The 17,899-nt window shown below is 37.1% G+C and overlaps 1 protein-coding gene and 1 long non-coding RNA gene across 5 annotated transcripts in view; both read right to left on the bottom strand.

Moving 5' to 3' along the window:
* Nucleotides 1–643, bottom strand: part of NPAS3 (neuronal PAS domain protein 3) — a 613,991-nt gene extending 613,348 nt beyond the window's left edge. Inside the window, exon 1 of one of the 3 annotated variants that reach the window (XM_068684450.1) lies at nt 68–643. The gene's annotated coding sequence lies outside the window, so the exon portion shown is untranslated. The remainder of the gene's footprint in view (nt 1–67) is intronic. The other 2 variants (XM_068684455.1, XM_068684454.1) reach the window with 2 other exon arrangements.
* A 10,650-nt stretch (nt 644–11,293) lies between these two features.
* LOC137857662 (uncharacterized) lies at nt 11,294–16,873 on the bottom strand. 2 transcript variants are annotated; one of them, XR_011097217.1, is made up of 3 exons: nt 16,732–16,873; nt 14,553–14,807; nt 11,294–13,028 (listed from the first exon to the last, which is right to left on the bottom strand). It is a non-coding gene; the product is annotated as an uncharacterized lncRNA (long non-coding RNA). The 2 variants fall into 2 exon arrangements; XR_011097216.1 differs by having other exon boundaries at nt 14,605–14,807.
* Between the last annotated feature and the right edge of the window lie 1,026 nt (nt 16,874–17,899).

Genomic DNA, 17,899 nt, shown 5'->3' with positions numbered 1-17,899 from the left:
CTCCACCCAAAATGCGAGTCTTAGAGGATTTCTCTGTCTCAATGAAGTAATAATAAAGGCGACTGACCACAGTCTGGGCTAGCGCCAACTGCGCGGGGGGGAGGGGGAGGAATATCCCTGCTCCCAGAGTCCTGAGGAGAGGAGGAAGAGCGGAGGATTGTTGCAGCACAAGTTCTTGCTCTTGGTAACTTGCTTTTGCTCCCCCCCCTCCCAGCCCCCCCTTCCTTTCTTTCTTTCTTTTCTTTCTATGAAGGGACGGTTTTCACCAGCGAGGAAACGCGCCGCTTTTGTGCAATGGCAGAGTTTGTGCCCTATTATAGGGAGCTGACTCTCCTCCCCTCCTAGTGTGCAGCAATGTTATTGCTAGTCAAACTTGTAAGGTGTGCGCTGTGCGTGCCCGCGCCGAGCCCTGCTGCCGCTCCGACACAGCAATTACACCGCCGGGGGCTGCGCAAAACCCCGCGGCAGATCCGCCCCCGACACCCCCCCCCCCCCCCGACCCCCTCTCACGCCCCGTGCTCACAGCGCCGAGCCCGCCGGCTCGTCCCCAGCCGCCCCCGCTCCTTTGTACCGCCGGGGGCTGCCCGCAGCCCCCCCGCATCGCGCCCGGCCGCGTTTGTGTCCGTCCCCCCAACGTTGTCCCCCCCCTTTCTCCTCTCCCCCTCCTCCGAGCACTCGCTCCCCCCCCACACACACACTTCAAGGCACCACCCGCGGCCGCGCTCCGTGCCCCGTCCCGCCGCCAGGGGCGAGGACCCCTTCCCGGGGGAAGGGGGGCAGCAGAGGGGGGGGGGGCGAACACGGGGACCCCCTCCCGTGGGAGGGTCCCACCGAACCTCCCGGAGCTCCCGAGGGCCGGACTCGGAGCTAAAAGCTTGGCCGGGGTGGGAGCGGGGGGAGAAGCGGACTCCCAGCCAGCGGGGCGAGGGGCCCGGGGGAGCCGGCAGCCGGTGCACCTTGCACGGGCAGCAGCCGCGCCGCCGCCTGCCTTTCGGGGAAGCCGCGGCTCCCGCAGGAGCCGCGTGGGACAGGAGGCAGAGCCTGCGTAGTGCCCGGGCGGCTGCAGCAGCATCTCCGGGGTGGGGAAAGCACGTCCCAGGCTGCCCCACCGCCCCAAAGGCGTTACAACCTTTGCTTCGGTAAATCGAACCTGTCACCTGGTCGTCACCCCTTTTCCCGTGCAAGCGTGTGCCACTTGCAATCACAGCTTGGCTCCTAATCTGACGAGATCCCCTTATCTTGACTTTTCTTTCCGTTCCTGTTCCAAACCAAATTAAGACACACCAACTTTATGTTAAAACAGAGACTGCATTCAAATCCTTTGTATTAAATAGCATCTGTGTTTGCATTCTGTTTTAATACAAAATGCTTTGGATTGCAGCTAATACCAGGAGATATGAAACTGGTTAGTCCCCACATGTTGCACATAAAAAGAATTCATAATGAGCATCTGTGGGATGTGGAATGGATCCCATGAGTTAGCTGAAGACCTCATAACGTAAGAGCTGAGAAGCCTAAGTGAATTATGACTCTCTTTCCTTGCAAGTAGGATTAATTTTCTATCCCACTTATATTCATTATCTATCCTGTTTATACTATAGGGACATCAATTGTTTGAGTGTTAAATATGAAGACTTTACAGAAACGTGTAGGTTAGGTAGCTTGAAGAGAAGGGGGGATGTTGCTTGCTAGGAAAAAACGTTATGCAAATTCCATGTTTAAAGAACAATATTAGATAAAGCTGCCTTTTTTTTTTTTTTTTAATAACCTCCAATTCTGTGCTTTTCTCTTACAACATATTTAAACTGTAAGGTTTACAAAGTACCTTCCATCTGCCTGTGGCCCTCCCAGTGATGTCAATAGAAATTTTGCATGCAGATGACGGCCCATGTATGGCCTTTAGAGAGCAGGTCAATAAATGGCTGGAGGAATAATTAAAGACTTCTGAGCTGCTCCTTTCCTTTTTCTTACAATATAGTACAAGACTGGCATGAATATAGGCTGGGCTACCACTCTAATTGGCTATGGAATAACACTGAAAGGAATTTAAATGTGGGCAGTAGCCATTTTCCAAATGATCAGTCCATTACAGTAGTTTTGTCTGTCAATGTATGGCCAGGCAGTAGTGGATGTAATCATGGCGAAGTCCCCATCCATTGACTGTCACTCTCTTCTCTACATTGGCAACTCTGCATTTTCATGTACCAAAGGGACAGCCTGGACAGAGAGCCTGATTTTAGCCAAACTCGATTCAGCTTTGTCCCAGAAGTCATAAGTTTTCATCCATGTGAGCAAAATCAGACTCTCTTGCTATTTAAGATATTTTATGACTATTGATTAGTATCTTAAGTGTTAACGTAACTAAAAAGAGTCTTTGTAACAACAAGTAGCCCCATTGAGTCAGTGGAACTACTGACAAATAGTTTTGTATGCTGTAAGACAAGCAGGATTCAAAAGGTAGGTTAGTAAATGGCTGTAGAATGCATAAGCTCCTTCTTTCTTATAGCCCTGAAAAGATACCAAATAAAACATATTTCATATCTGAAGAAAAGTCCATTTTGATTGCTCATATCTCCCTCCTCCAAATTAATCATGATAGCAAAACACAGCTTATTCTCTGTGCCATATTAAATTGCTTTGGCCCAATTCGTTACACATATCACCAGTGCTACAACATACCACAATGCTATGTTGTAAAATGAATTCACTGCAGTGTACTAGTGTGAACGAGATGAGAATCAAGCCCTATATTTTTTAATGAATTTATTTCTCATCTTGCTCAGATTATTGACATGTACTGGTGTCTGAAAGACATACTTTTTGTTTAAATACCATACACTCTTGTAAGATATTCTGCAAGTTACTTTAGTATTGATTGAGCGAAGAAAGGTTCTGATACAGTACTGCTATTTCATACAACATGCTCCAGATTTTCCTCTCTTAGGTGAAAGCATAGTAAAGATAAAAATTAAAAACACATGACTGTAATATAACAACATTTAATATTTATGCTTTACATATACCTATCTATCACAATTATGTATTATATCTTTATTCGCATTGTCAGTGTACTACTGTTCTTTTTTTTCACAGGTGAAAAAATCTCTCTTCTCTGGAAATTCATTTCCATTTACTTAAATGGTTTGACTTTGAATTTTCATTATCTGCTGTTGGAAGGAGCCTGTGACAGGTATGAGAGAGAATGCTACAAAGCTTCATTGTATCATCTAATTTTTGCTTCACTTTAGTCAGATATCATTTAGGTAGAGAGTAAAATACTATACGTAGAACAGGATAAGATAGAACAAAACAGAACAGAAATAAAATAAAATGAAAATAGGATATATAATGAATTACAGTAGAAAAATGCCTTTATCTTGAAGTGACTTTTTTTTTTCAGCTATACCGATTCCTCAGTAGTGAGAAAATTGAACTAATTTTATATAAAAGGAATATGTCATAACAGGATATGGCATTTATCTTCCTGAGATAGGGGTGACCTCATCATTCACAAGTGGCGTAGCTATGAATGAGTAATCAGCCTCCCCACCCATTAAGTGTAGATAAAGTCCACATCTTCTGTCTAAGTATTAAATATTCGATTTATTATTTTACAACGTGCCATCTCTACAAGTGTCCACTGACTGTTGCTTCAGTTGCTGCTACCAATACGTATCTTTAGTGGGAAGCAAAAGAAGCTCCTCAAAAGGACCTTGCATAATAGTGAATCAAAGATGAGAAGTGAAAATAGCAGAGGAGAAGAAAACAAAGGAGGATGGACCCACAGGGGGAAAATAAATATATATATAAAATGTATACACACACACGTATATATGTAGGCAGAGCATGGATGAGGAAACTATAACTGACCTATACGTTTTTGGCCTCTAATATTCCAATAGTTTTATAACATACATGTAGTGAAAATATTTTTCATATTAATACCTCACATATATCAGCTACCTCATATCTCAGTTATATTGCTTAAGTTATTCCCAAAGAAATTTATATATGTATAATGCAAGAGAAATATATAGTTAGGAAAGAATTTCTTTTTACTATTTATCAGAAATTTATTAGAAAAGAGATGCAGTTAAAAAAAATAGTTTCTTCCTAGAACAGTATAACACAATTTTCTCCTTCAAATGATGTCACTAGAACAGTATAACACAATTTTCTCCTTCAAATGATGTCACATGCAGCATTTTGTTTTCATTCCTTTGTAAAAGCAATGAGTGCAATTTGAAGAAAATATTTGGAGTTTAATTTTAAATCAAAAAGAACTGGCTGTGCATCCATTTATAAGAAAAAAACTCTAATAGAACATGAAGGCAGGAAAAAGACCATCTAAACTTAAATAGGAAGTGCTCAAATATTTTCCATCTTTAGAATTCCTTGACATGTACTCAGGGTTGGAAAAGCAGACGAGGGAAATGTCTTTTCTGAAAGGTTGCACTGTGAGTGAAGGGCAAGATTAAGGTAGCCCCCTCCCCCCTATATTCAAAAGAAAAGCAAGTGGAGAGTAAGATAGAAGGAAAGTGCCTGGGGAAAGTAGCATCACTATCGAAATCATAAAAGATGTATAAGGACATCAGTGGAAGAACTAGAAAAACTATTAGAAGAATGCCCTACAGGGCTATCCCAATGGCTCAGCGATTAGCACACTGCACTGCCACTGGGAAAATACAGCTAAGGTTTGAGGCTAATCTTAGGATCTCACTCATCGGTACTGGCAGCTGAGAGCCTTACGAGGATGGTGAGTCCACAGTGGAGGACTGATACACGGTCTAAGACTTTGTGTACACACCTATGTACCTACCCAGGCTCTGCTTTAACCACAAGAACTGTTTAATGAAGAAGTATATTCCCCCCACCTCATCATCAACTATCCTAATTCCCACTCGATGTGAAACAAAAAGAGTACTTTTGGCTTACCACATAATCATAGAATGGTTTGGGCTGGAAGGGACCTTAAAAATTATCCTGTTCCTACCCCCCTTCCATGGGCAGGGACTCCTCCCACCAGAGCAGGTTGCTCAAGGCCCCATCCAGCCTGGACTTGAACACCTCCAGGGATGGGGCATCCACTGCTTCTGAGCAACCTGCTCCAGTGCCTCACCACCCTCATAGGAAATAGTTTCCTCCTAACATCTAATCCAAACCTACACCCTTTTAGTTTAAAGCCATTCCCCCCCCCCCCCCCCCCCCCGTTCCACCATTCCACTCCCTGACAAAGTGTCTCTCCTACCTTTAAAGTACTGGAAGGTCACTGTATGGTCTCCCTGGAGCCTTTTCTTCTCCAGGCTGAACAACCCCAATTCCCTCAACTTGTCTTCATAGAGGTGCTCTAGCCCTCATAGAGGTCTCTCATGGAGACCACAGCTAAATTGTGCTGCTTCCACCTTCACAAAAACCTGATTTATTCCACGCAGTCTGATAAGAAGCTTAATTCAAGGAAGTTAAAAATAAATCATGGAGATATTTTCTTTTTTTTTTCCCCCTTAATCTACATGGCTTCTGAAAAACACCAGCATCTTATCCTATGCCCTAACCACATTCAGAGTTTCGATCCAGTAATTCCTTTTAGTCCTGCTTGTCCATAAAATAAATGAAATTTATAAAGGACGCAGGAATAGTCAACTCAAATTCCCTTTTATCTTTCTTTCCAGTTCATGTCAGTGTTCCTAAACCAAGATAATTTTCAGAAGCAGCTATTGGTGTTTCCTGGAAATATAGTAAGAAGGTGCAGCTTAAGGTTTTTGACTCCTGGACAACCTTCTCTAGATGTCCTGCTTCTAATTCAGATGGAGCAGAAGTCAAACATTCTATTTCTCTTAATTCCATTTTGATGAACAAATCCCGGTCAATTACACATAGAGAAAAAGAAAAAAAGCTTTCTCTCAGAGCGCTTTCAGACAAGCCTGATATAGTACAGGGTAGCCTCCTTTAGCTACTAACAGCACTTTGCTGATTCATTCAGCAGCGAACACGAAACAAGAATTCACAAGACCATGCATACCCATTTCCTTCCTTACTTTCCAGGCTGGAAGTCCCAGCCAGCACTAAAATTAACACCATAATAAGTGTGGTTCCTTTAGCAGCAGAGCACTATCCAGCACAGTTTAAAGCTGTGCTATATCCTTAAAGCCAAGCTTCTCCAAAGTTTTCTGTTTCATAGTAACCTTTCTTCATTCACCTAATACAACAGTGTTTCTGCATAGCATGGTCCCGGGTGGGCAGCCACACAAATCTGGGACTCTCCAAGCAGTTTCTGAAACATTAAGTGTAAATGAGAGTCAAAAATAAATACTTTGATCAGTGATCTTAGTGTTTGTTCATTATTTCAAAAAGAATCAACATTTCTAAGAAAATATGTGTCAGAGGCCTGATTGCAGACTAACCTCTGAAAATATACCCTTGTCTAGGTATAGGAATCTCTAAGATGGTACCATTCTTATTTGTAGTTATTATTTGCAGTTTCAGTTCCTACTGTTAAGCTGATTGATTGTCCAAATTCCTTCCTACCTTCTTTTCTTAATCAAGAAATTCAAGTATTGAGCATATTCTCAGGAGACCTTCAAAGTTTAAACATCTCAAATCTCATTCTTTCCATTTCAGACTTCTCTTGGGTTAAAAGCAAGCAAGCAAGCCTTTCTGTAGCAGTTATGCATGGTCTATTAGAAACCTTAGAGAGGGAGCTTTATTCCCTTCAAAGTTACACCTTCACCCACAGTATTTGCACTTCAGTCATTACTATACATACAATTGCAACCACTGAGAAGAACAGAACAAAGCTCTTAACCAAGTACCCCTGCTTTTCACTCTTCAGACTTGGGGTTTTCATTTCAACAAAAAAGGACAGTGATCAGAGATAATTTTAGCCCATTTTGACAGGTAGGGTAGCTCAGAGGCTGGTCATAAATTCTGCCAAATTCAAAATATGATGAATTTTAGGCATCCGTTTCTTTTGTGTTTTGCTTGGTATTATTTTTGATTTGGTAATAACTGTTTTCACAACTTAAAAGTATAATTTTACTTATCAGAAAGTGGTTTGGACACTAATTTCTGTTTGAATAAAATTGGCTTCTTTATTGTATTCACCAGAATTATCCCCCTAAAAGCTACTTAACATTTTTCCCTTGCATTTTTCACTTAGCACTGTTAGATATTTTTCACTGTTAACAACATAGGGGATGAAGAACTTCTGGACTCTGAAGGAAGTTGCCTACTCATCAGTATAATCTTTTTTAAAATGTTATGAAATTTAACCATTATTTTCTGGCTACTCTTTTAAAGCAATATATCTTTAGCTATAGTGCGTATAACATGGGTAGATATGAATATACTTAAGAAAATCATAACTTCTTAGTTAAAAATCCACTGAATAGTCTTTATTGTACATTTCTTGTTTTTATCACAAGACTGTTACTCATTTGTCTTTATTCAATATCCAGTAATGTCTGTATTTGCTTTACCTTTACAAAAAAAAAAAAAAAGAAAAAAAAAGTTGACTCATTTACTAGCCTCTTGATGGCATTGGTAAGTGAAAGTTAGCACTTGCTAAGGGCATCACCTTTCTTGTCTCTATAGTAGTGGACCTTATTCAGAAGAAAAAGCAAGAGAACCCCTTCAGCCAAATTATTATTTCTTCTGACATGGGTCTTTTATTCCAGGGAAAACCTCCTACAGGTTTTCAAGTTTATTTCATTTGATTTTGCCTTTTCAGTTTGGAACAAGAAGTATCAGAGTTCATACAAGTAGATGTTATGAAAATAGCAACAATATCTGCACAATGAAAGAGTTTTAGCTGCAACTTTTCAATTTCTGCAACAATTTTCTGCAAAAATGGTTTTGTTTCAAAGCATGTAGTATCATGGGAAGTTTCATCATTACTAATAACAGTAAAAATACTTCATTTAACTGGACTAAAAATCAATATTTCTCCCTAAAATAATTAAACCATATGCAAGTAAGAGCTATCATAAAGGTACAAATAATTCAGAAACCCAAGGGGGGGGGGGGGGGGGGGGGGAGAAGGAGGAATAGCCAGACCAGATAGCAGTATTTCTTCAAGTTCTCAAATTCAGTAATTGAATTAATGAAAAACAGTTCATTTTGCCTTGAAAAATGTTGTTAACAGTTAAACGTTAACAATGTTAAACATTGTTTACATTGTTAACAATGTAAATAGTTAAACTGTTAATAACAGTAAAATGTTGTTAACCAGTATTTTCTGGTATCAATTCAATAACTTATTTTCTATATCTGGTCTTTCACTGTATGTCAAAGTACAACTCCATTTATCTACAATAAACTGTAATCAATTACTTTTTCTGAAGCTGAACTTTTGATTCCAGTGAGTTTTACTCAACTGTTTTGAGCTTATGGAGAAATACAAGGGGTGAAGATCTGCATAATAAGGAAGACTATATGCAAAATAATCTTGAACTAATAAAATGACTAAAGCTGAATGTATCAAACACCTGAAGTAGAAAAAAACAAGGTTAATTTTTTTCTTGAATTCTTTGTATATCCTACACTTTTCATGGTATACATTAATATACATTAATACATGCACTTCAAAGTTTGTCTATCTGAAGATAGAAAGAGGAAATATTCAGCTTAAACAGAAGTAAAATTTTTAGCTTTCAGAATTCTCTTGTTATGGGTTCCTACTATTTCTTCTAGCATTCCTTTTTTTTTTTTTTTTTTTTTTTTTTTTGCTTTTTAAGTGTGGGGGAGTCCAGGGGTGGGAATAATCAAAAATTATTTAACTTTCTAATGTCTAAGATCTTCAAACCTATTAGAATCACAGAATTTCTAGGTTGGAAGAGACCTCAAGATTATCGAGTCCAACCTCTGACCTAACACTAACAAGTCCTCCACTAAACCATATCACTAAGCTCTACATCTAAACGTACAGAAAATGTGTTATTGTAAATAACACATTATGTTTGACATGGCAAATTGTTTTCCTTTCACTTATAAGTCCTAGTATCTGTAATAAACTGTGTGCATAGTTTCATATGGTGCTAGTCGAATACACATGGCTGGAATTAAATTCTAGAGTTTAAAATAACTGCTGCCTGTCTTCACTGTTAGGATGGTCTTTGAAAACAGAAATTATATCCCTTACTAGGGTTTTCTGGGAAATAAAACATTTTGAATAATAGTACTAATAAAGCACACCAGGCAAAAACATCTAAATGAAGTGTACCTTTACCAAACAACATTTCTTCAGATACGAACTGCATTTTGGTATTATTTTATCTCACACATTATTCCGTGATCTTTAAATAAATAAATAAAAGAGTTTTGGAAACCGGTGCTAATGTTTTGCATTGAGGTTCAGTTATGATGCTACAGGAAGACAAAGATTATTGCTAACCTTTCAAAAAATGTCCAGAGTTGAATACTCACCATCAAAATTGTAGACAGATTAGAATTCAACACCTGCCTCTCCTGGTAGAATTCATGTAGAATTGTGTGAGGATCGGTATTTTTGGGAGTCAAACCACTAGAGTTTACAAGTGAAGAGAAAGTAACATAAATTAACCCAATTCAGAGACCATTGTTTGAGATAGAATACACTGCCACAGAACAAACAACATCAACAACAAAAAAGCAAAGAAAATAAATGAAAACAAAACAAAAAAAAATGCACACAAGTGTGAAGGTTTCCAGAGGCTTTATGCTAGGAGAAGAGAAGCTGTAGAAAAGAGTCGATGCCTTTTTCTTTCACCAAGCACTAAAGTTAATGCAAGTGTGCATCTATATTTCTTTGTTCAGAATTACTGTAAATGTTCTCTTGTGAAGAAATTATTCAGTCTGAAGATAATTATAGTTACACAGTCATTCCGGTGAATTAGTGCAGGCAAATGGAGAAGGTTCACCTCATCACTAACAGACACAAGGAGTATGTAGTGACTACTATAAACACTGGCTGATCTGAAGCATCCTAGCCTGAATAGCAGCAACAGTATCTGTTCAGATAGCTTCAAGCATGGCATACACATCTGCTAATTATTTCTACAGGGTGACAGTATGATGGTGATTAAAAATATATATTAATATATATGGTATATTAAACCTATAAATATATCTTCCCTGATTTATTTGGTCTGAGCTCATCTATAAATTGTCTGGCTTCTGAAGGAAAATGGCAAAATTGTCTTGCATGTAGAGGGATAGATTTCAAGTTAAATCAGTGGCTACAAAAATCTAAATGAATGACAGACTGAAGAGCTCAAACAAAGAACACTGCAATACACAAACAGAGGGCACATGTTATGTTTTGAACAGATATCAAACCTTAGATCTGGATGGAAGAAAAAGTGTTCATATTATACTTTTCTTCTGAGAAACAAAGAATAAGAAGAGCATTATAGCACAGTAGTGGCTAGATGTGCAACACACTCTATTCAACCATGAATTTGAGTAATAACGGACTTGTAGTCCATTTCAAGACAGCAAGCAAAAATAATTGACTTCCCCAACTATCTTCATTGTAAGTTAAATTTCTTGGAAAAATTTGTTAGTTTCCTCAAGGTGAAGAAAAAAATAAAAATCAAGAAAGTACACAAGAACAAAACATCACAGAAAAGCAACAAAAGAATCATATCAGACTTTTCATGGAGAAAAAGGTCTGCTAATCCATTTGTTTTTTAAAACATCATTAGTAGTTTTCATGCTGTCCTCCAAAACATGTATAAACATACACACAAGTTTTTAAAGGGTACTAGGGAAAAAAAAAAAAAAGAAAAAAAAAAAACACCAAACACCAACTGCAAGTATGTTGAGGTTTGTTTTTGTCTTTATGAAGTGTTTGAATATTTGAGTCTTGACACTATAATAGGGAGAAAATCAATGGTCTAATGGTGTTAAAAGTGAGTACTGAAATAAGTTGAGATTTATTATTTATTTGTTTTTAATAGTGTTTCATTGAAATCAATGGGCCAATGTTATAAGATGCAGGTCAGGTGTCACTGAAGTTTTGGAGATTTGTCTTTGGTAGCAAGCCAGTGAAGTCAAAGGGAACTGGCCACAGAAAGTTAGCCTCATGATGCTTTTACATTCAATACAGCCTTGATTTGAGAAGACTTTATTAAGTATTCGTGCATCATCACTTCTATGCAATATGCACGAAAAACACAGTAGTGTTTTATATATCATGCAGAACTCAGTAGTATCACAGATACTATCATAGTGGAGTGACTGTAAACAGATGCTGCCATTAGGTTTTTAAGTTGAGCATACAATACCATCTAACATTACACATCACATAATACTACAGTATGCTTTCAAGAGAGAAATGTTAAGCAAAATAACACTTCTCATACTCATTGAATCTCAAGATTTCACTTGCTTGAAAGGCATCAGAATCATACTGAATGAGTCCAATGTCACATGCAAACAGTAGCTATTGGGGATGGGGGACAAACAGCCTACTCCACACAGCCAATCATTCTCTGCCTTTCAAGTTGAAAGAGTAGTCTTCTGCCATGTGAACAAGAATACCTTCATTGTAGCGAAACACAGACATTTGTAAGGCTCACAACATTTGACTAAGGGAGACTAAGTTAAGTTACTTATGAGAAATAATCTTCATATTTCTTATTTGAATTTAAACACTTAACTTCTCAAACGTATAAAAAAATCACACGAAACAGCTGCCACACAACTAGATCCTCCACTTTGTGCGAGTTCAGAGTGAATTCTTTCCTTTACCATTTCATAGATGCTGTAATTCCCCAAACACTTAATAGTATTACTACATTACAGTAGAAAACAATGCCAATGGACAAATACTTTACACAAACATGAATTAGATACACTGAGTATATAAACTGTTCATACTGATTACAGGTTGTATAATTGGTGTGCTTTTTTTTTTTCTTCCAACATATCTAAAATGCTTTCTGTGTTCTGGGACTGTTTCCCATTAATAAGTTTTAAAGCATAAATGCAGCAATTCTTCAATTCCAAGTTCCATTGAATGCATAGTTCTTTACACCCATAACTGTCTTTGCATCTCAAAGAATTCTGTAATCATGGAACCACTGGAGTGAAATTACAGGTAATATCCCATCAGCACCAGGATAAAGAATATAACCCAAGTTAGTTGATGTATAGGGTAAGAAAAGATAAAGAAAACATGTGAAACCCAGCCAACAAAGGACTTAAAAATCCTAGTCAGATGACATAGATTCATTTAAATAGTATCAAGCTTATCCTCCAAAACTCCAGGTGGGCAATGATGAAAAAGAAGTAAAACATTTATATGCCCCATCTCCTTTAAGCATAATAGCACAAATCACATATAAAATAAGCATAAATCACACTAGCATATAACATATTCTTCCAGTTAGCTTGAAAATGTTGGTTCTTGGCTAACTACATTAGCACAATGCCCTGTTATAACATTTACACTGATACTCAGTCTTTTAATGCCAACTCTCAGTAAAGGTTGTACAGATTTTCTATTTTTACCCTTATATAGACTTGTGATGCAGCTTAATAGAAACAGTTTCAAGGAAATGACTTTTTTTGTTGTTGTTTTTAAACACTAATTTATCTTGCAAATTCACCTAGGTTCTCATCAATATAAAACTGGTCATTCAAAACTTTATCAAAACCTTAAAACAACAATATATTGCATAGCTGGAGATATTCTTTAAATAATAATAATAAAGAAAGCTACTTTTGATAGAACAACATAGAGTTACCAAAAATATTGTAATCAAAATGGATATTGATAGAGCATTGCAGTCATTCCTTGTGCAGGTCTCTTAAAAATAGGTTACTGGCTTTGACTGAGACAATTCTGCATATTAATAGCTATGCACAGAGGAAGGACAATTCACAGTCCCAATAGTTTCATTTCGGAAGGGCTAGAAGAATCTTCTACTATTATTGAAGAAAGAATGAGAACTATGTTTTGTCAGTTTAACATTTTTTGATTTTGTTTTTTAAATTGAAGGTAGGTGCTGGATTAGTCAATTTGACTTGAAATGGCAGAGATGATGAACCTGAAAGAGCAAGATTTTTAATGTTAGCTGTACCACAATGTTCACTGTAGAAGGGCATTCATATACTTATGTATGCATGATAGAACCCCTGTAAAGTAATAACTTTTAATGAACTAACCCTGTTAAAATAATACATTTCTGGGCACCAAACCAAATATGTACAGGAATACAGTGCAAACCTTCTGAATGATAAAGCAGGAAACTAAAAAGAAAATAAAGAAAACTACATAAAAAAAAAAATAGAAAATTGAACTGATAAGCCTGCTTATTATAATAGTTGTATGTTTTCATGAAATCAAAACAAATTAGATAAGAGAATCTTTTAAGATTACTATATTCTGCAAAATATTTATTAAAAATAGAACATTTGCCCTAACAACGTTGCTTCTAATTTCATCTCCTATGTTGATTTCAAAAGAATGATACCAGAAATGCATTTGTTCTTTTTGGAGTATTTGTTTCATCGTAGGTATGTTCTGCTTTATTGGTGCAGCACTGCAAACTTCGATAGAAATCCAGTCTCCCAAAGCAAACTTTATTCTACTTAAAAATATGACACTGTGCAGAGTTTAGATCCAGATCAAAGAGTTTTAAATACCCAACTCTTTTTGAAAATAAGAAGCAATACTACCCAAAATCCAAATCTTTAGAGTTACTGGGTTTTCCGAACTCCCATGACTGCCAAGGTCACGTTTCAGGAGGCAGCCAGCATATCGATGCCTCAGATGAATGCTGTCATTCTCACATGGCATTCAACTTCTCCCCATTATTCAGGAGCAAAACCTGGTGATAATATTGAGTCTTATAATGATGGAGCTGAGGCACATTTGTTTAGTTTTAAAAAGCTACTTGACTCATCAGGGAGGAACTGAACTTCCAAGGAACATATCAAACATTCATTTTTGCTTCCCTAAGCATCAGATTACCAGTGAAGAAGATCCTCAGGAATTCCATCAGCCTATTAAGGCTGTCATTAAGTTTAGATCTTCCAGCATCTCCTCTTCTAACATCTGATCAGTTTTTTGCCAAAACTCGTTCTTGTTTTTAAAGGGAGAAGACTGAGGCTCAAGGAGCTGGGAAGTAACCCACACAGCCTTGAATGTAAGGAAAGTCTGTCTTGCTATTTAAAGATTGTTCAAAAGTGTCAGGAAATCAATTAAATTTGTAGAATGACCATCAGGGCTTAAGAAATAAAAGCAGAGTCACAAATACTACAGAATAAAACATCATAGTGAATTAGTTTTCAAAATGCTATTTTGAAGGCTAAGTATTTCTCCCTAAAACAACACAGTTTTCAGTGTCATTTTTGTGACTTTTGCATTCATCATTCCACTTTTCGTATATTCTTGTATTTAAAGAATATATACAAAAATAGAATTTATAAAGACTGTGTGTGTATATGTATGTACATATATTTGTGTGTGTGTGTTTTAACCTAGATATTACTGAAAACATGTTACTGGGAAGGTCTAATATATTACACAAGAGAGTAAGAATTGTCATAAAGATAATAATGTTCCCTACCAACTGAATGACTTTTTCATCTTTTTATGGTTCCATCCAAACCCCAGACTACCTCTGTCTCCTGATGTTAACTGTGATGTTACATTCTGCCTTGGTGGACTTGCTCTGAAGACAACTGAATTAAGAAGCAGGTGATAGTGCTTTGCATCTATGTTTCTGTAGATGAAATATAGATGATTCAGTGCTTCAGGGTTGATAACTTTAGTCTCTCTTCTTCTAGCTTTTCCAGAGCTCTTGTGACTCATTGCCATTCTCCTAAAGTCAGAGAGAAAGGACAGACTGTTTTAATTATGATAAAAAAAAAAAAAAAAAAAAAAATACCTATCAGGCATACGGAGATAACAGCCCAGAATTTTTACGAGACCTTGGAGAAGTTGGATTGCCAGAATTTGAAACTCTGGCAGTTGACTTATTTGAGCTTGGGAGAAAGTTTTCTGAATCTCTAAATCATAATTGCCAGGAGAATCTGAAAATAAAATTATGAATATATAACTTTTGCTAAGAAATGGATAAAAGAGGAAAAATAAAGATAACAATAACTGTGGGTCACTAGAAAAATAAACCAAAATACATTTCTAAGAAGTAATCAAAAACTATTTTGGACTTGATTTCAAAGCCTCTCGTCATGAGACTTCCTTCAAGTCCTACCCTGTTTGGCTGAAATCAGTGAAATTTTTACCATGGCAGAAAGATGGAGTCCTTGATACCTACATTATAATGGTTCAAAAGACATTTAGATGTAGAGCTTAGGGATATGGTTTAGTGGGGACTGTTAGTGTTAGGTTAGAGGTTGGACTCGATGATCTTGAGGTCTCTTCCAACCTAGAAATTCTGTGATTCTGTGATAATTACTTAAAGGTTGTTTTATTTTTTTTATTAATTTTTTTTTAAATGAGCACATGAGGGAAGATGGTGAAGGGAGAGGGAAAAGTTTTTCTGATAACCTGATGAATAACCAAGACATGTTTAAAATAAATAAACAAAAAAAAAAAAAAAAAGTAAGACAAAGAAATTGCTTCCCTAATGGAAATACTAGTAGTCCAAACAACTCTATGCCTTAAAGAATATGATTACTCTTACTGTGGTGCTGAATGCCTTAGTTTTTGTTTATTTTCACAAGAATAAGAATGTTGTAAAGATAAGATTTTGAGTACACAATATTTACAAAACATTAAAATAACTCAGAGTCTAGCCACATTTACCTTCACAAGAATAAGCTTTATGAAAGAACATATGAAGGAACCAAAAAACATTAATACTTCAATATCCTTAATTTACAGCTTCATAGCATGGATTTTAACCTTTACATTGTCCATGGGAAGTACTTTAATGATATTTAGAAAATACATTAGAACAAAATGCATTGAGGCAGATATGTAGTACCAAAAAAAGAGCCTGCAAGGAAAAATAAAAATAAAAATAAAAAAAAAGACACCAAAGCAGAGGGTTCTCTTCACATTTAATGGCACATAAAACTTTCATTCATTAATTTTCATCTATAGTAAATATGGGGGGTGGGGTGGATGTACGAGAGTTCACAGAAGACACCACGTGGAATTTTATGTCAATGTCAATGAAACAGAGCAACGACTTCTGCCCTTTGTGAATGAGAACTCTGCCTGTAGGAGCATACTGGGGCTCTATTTGACTACATGGAGAGCTGTGTCAAACTCCAACATAACACAATTCCCACCAGAATCATGGGTGCACAGCTCTCTCAAGGACCAGAGCTTTTATTTTTTTTCCCCCCTCTGTAAAGAGAAATAACCTAGCAGCAGTGAATTATGAGCAATCATTGACCATTCAGAGTAATAATCAGTTTATTAAGGGAGCTATTTACAAAGGTAGTGCAATTACAGCTGCCTTCTAAGTGAGTGTACACAGACTGATTCTTTACTGCCTCAAATTCATTTCTCCTCCAACCTATATTTCTCTTACAAATGTATACAGACATATAGGATGAACCCTGAACAAACAAGACTCAGGGTTTGTGGCTTTCACCTGAGTTAGTTTCCTCACCACTGTGAAGAAATTCCAGAAGAAAAATAGAGATAAATCACTAAAAAATGACAACAGCTGCAATAATACTGCTTCTTGGATGAAAGTCTAGGAAAGCCAAGGCCAAAAAAACCCCACCAAATTCAGAAGCTCATATTCAGAGATAAACTCATATACTTACAAAAACTTGTAGCTTACAACACTGGCTCCACAATTGCTTTTTAGAAACAGGGACTACTAACATTACTTTCACAGCTGGAATGGCATTGTGAAGATATAGAGGCAAATTTCAGGTGGAGCAGATGATTGCATAGAACTTTTAACTTCTTTATAGAATGTGGGTAATCAGAATCAGCTGGATTTGCAATGTGATCTTGCTTCCTACACAGAAAGGTGTCCTCCTCTTTGTAAAGCTTGAGATGGATTTCATTTGGTATATGAAACTCTCTGTGTAACTTTATAAATTCATGACTTGTCCCTGTATTTTTGCCCATACAAGGAATCATTTAAGTATTTTCTCACACTTGAGATCAATCTTTAACACAGCAGTGTTAGCTGAAATTAAACAATACTAAACACTACTCAGCCCATAGGTAGTCTTGTTGAATTCAACATCTCCACCCAATTAAAACTTGCTCTGAAATCTTTATTAGCTATCACTATTCTCTATTAAAGACATAGATGGGAGTTCTCACCCTCTCAGTGCAGATTTTTACCTCCATCATTTGTACTATTTCTCATAACCAAACAGGAGTACAGTGTCTTTTGAGGACAAGAGACCAGTGACCAAATTGCTATTGAATCAGTTTAACTATAAGTACAATGAAGCCTAAAGCTGTAGCCATTTGGCAAAGAGCCTTATGATCTGCTTTACTGTGGCATGGATTCCCTGCAGAGATTTGGCTTCATCATGAACACCAGCGGCCATTGCCATCACTATATGATTGAGAAGGGGATGGAGTAACAATATCAGAGTAGCATTGGGAAATTCAGATTTTTCCCCCCTCTTTTTTCAACTTATTTTTCCACTTCCATGTGTTTTTTATTCTGATTTTGAGGACAGAAATAATCATGCACTTACCCTGTAATAATGTAGTAATCTGTCATATAAATACCCTGCCATTATATGATAATTATGGTTTCATTAAATGATCAACAGCTACCATGTTAGCCAAGAATAATTACACATTTGTGCCCTGTATCTTAAAGTGTTCTCAGCTTTTTTTTTTTCCTTTTTTTTTTTTTTTTTTAATTGAAAAGGGAAAAAAAAATGTTCCCTTGTGAATAAGACCACAGTTTGGCCCAATGTATGCATTTATTCAGTATGACTTGGAATGCCACAATCTCCT

The sequence above is a fragment of the Anas acuta genome, chromosome 5 (assembly GCF_963932015.1).
Source record: "Anas acuta chromosome 5, bAnaAcu1.1, whole genome shotgun sequence".
Taxonomy (NCBI): domain Eukaryota; kingdom Metazoa; phylum Chordata; class Aves; order Anseriformes; family Anatidae; genus Anas; species Anas acuta.
This window is presented reverse-complemented; position numbering and strand designations above follow the sequence as displayed.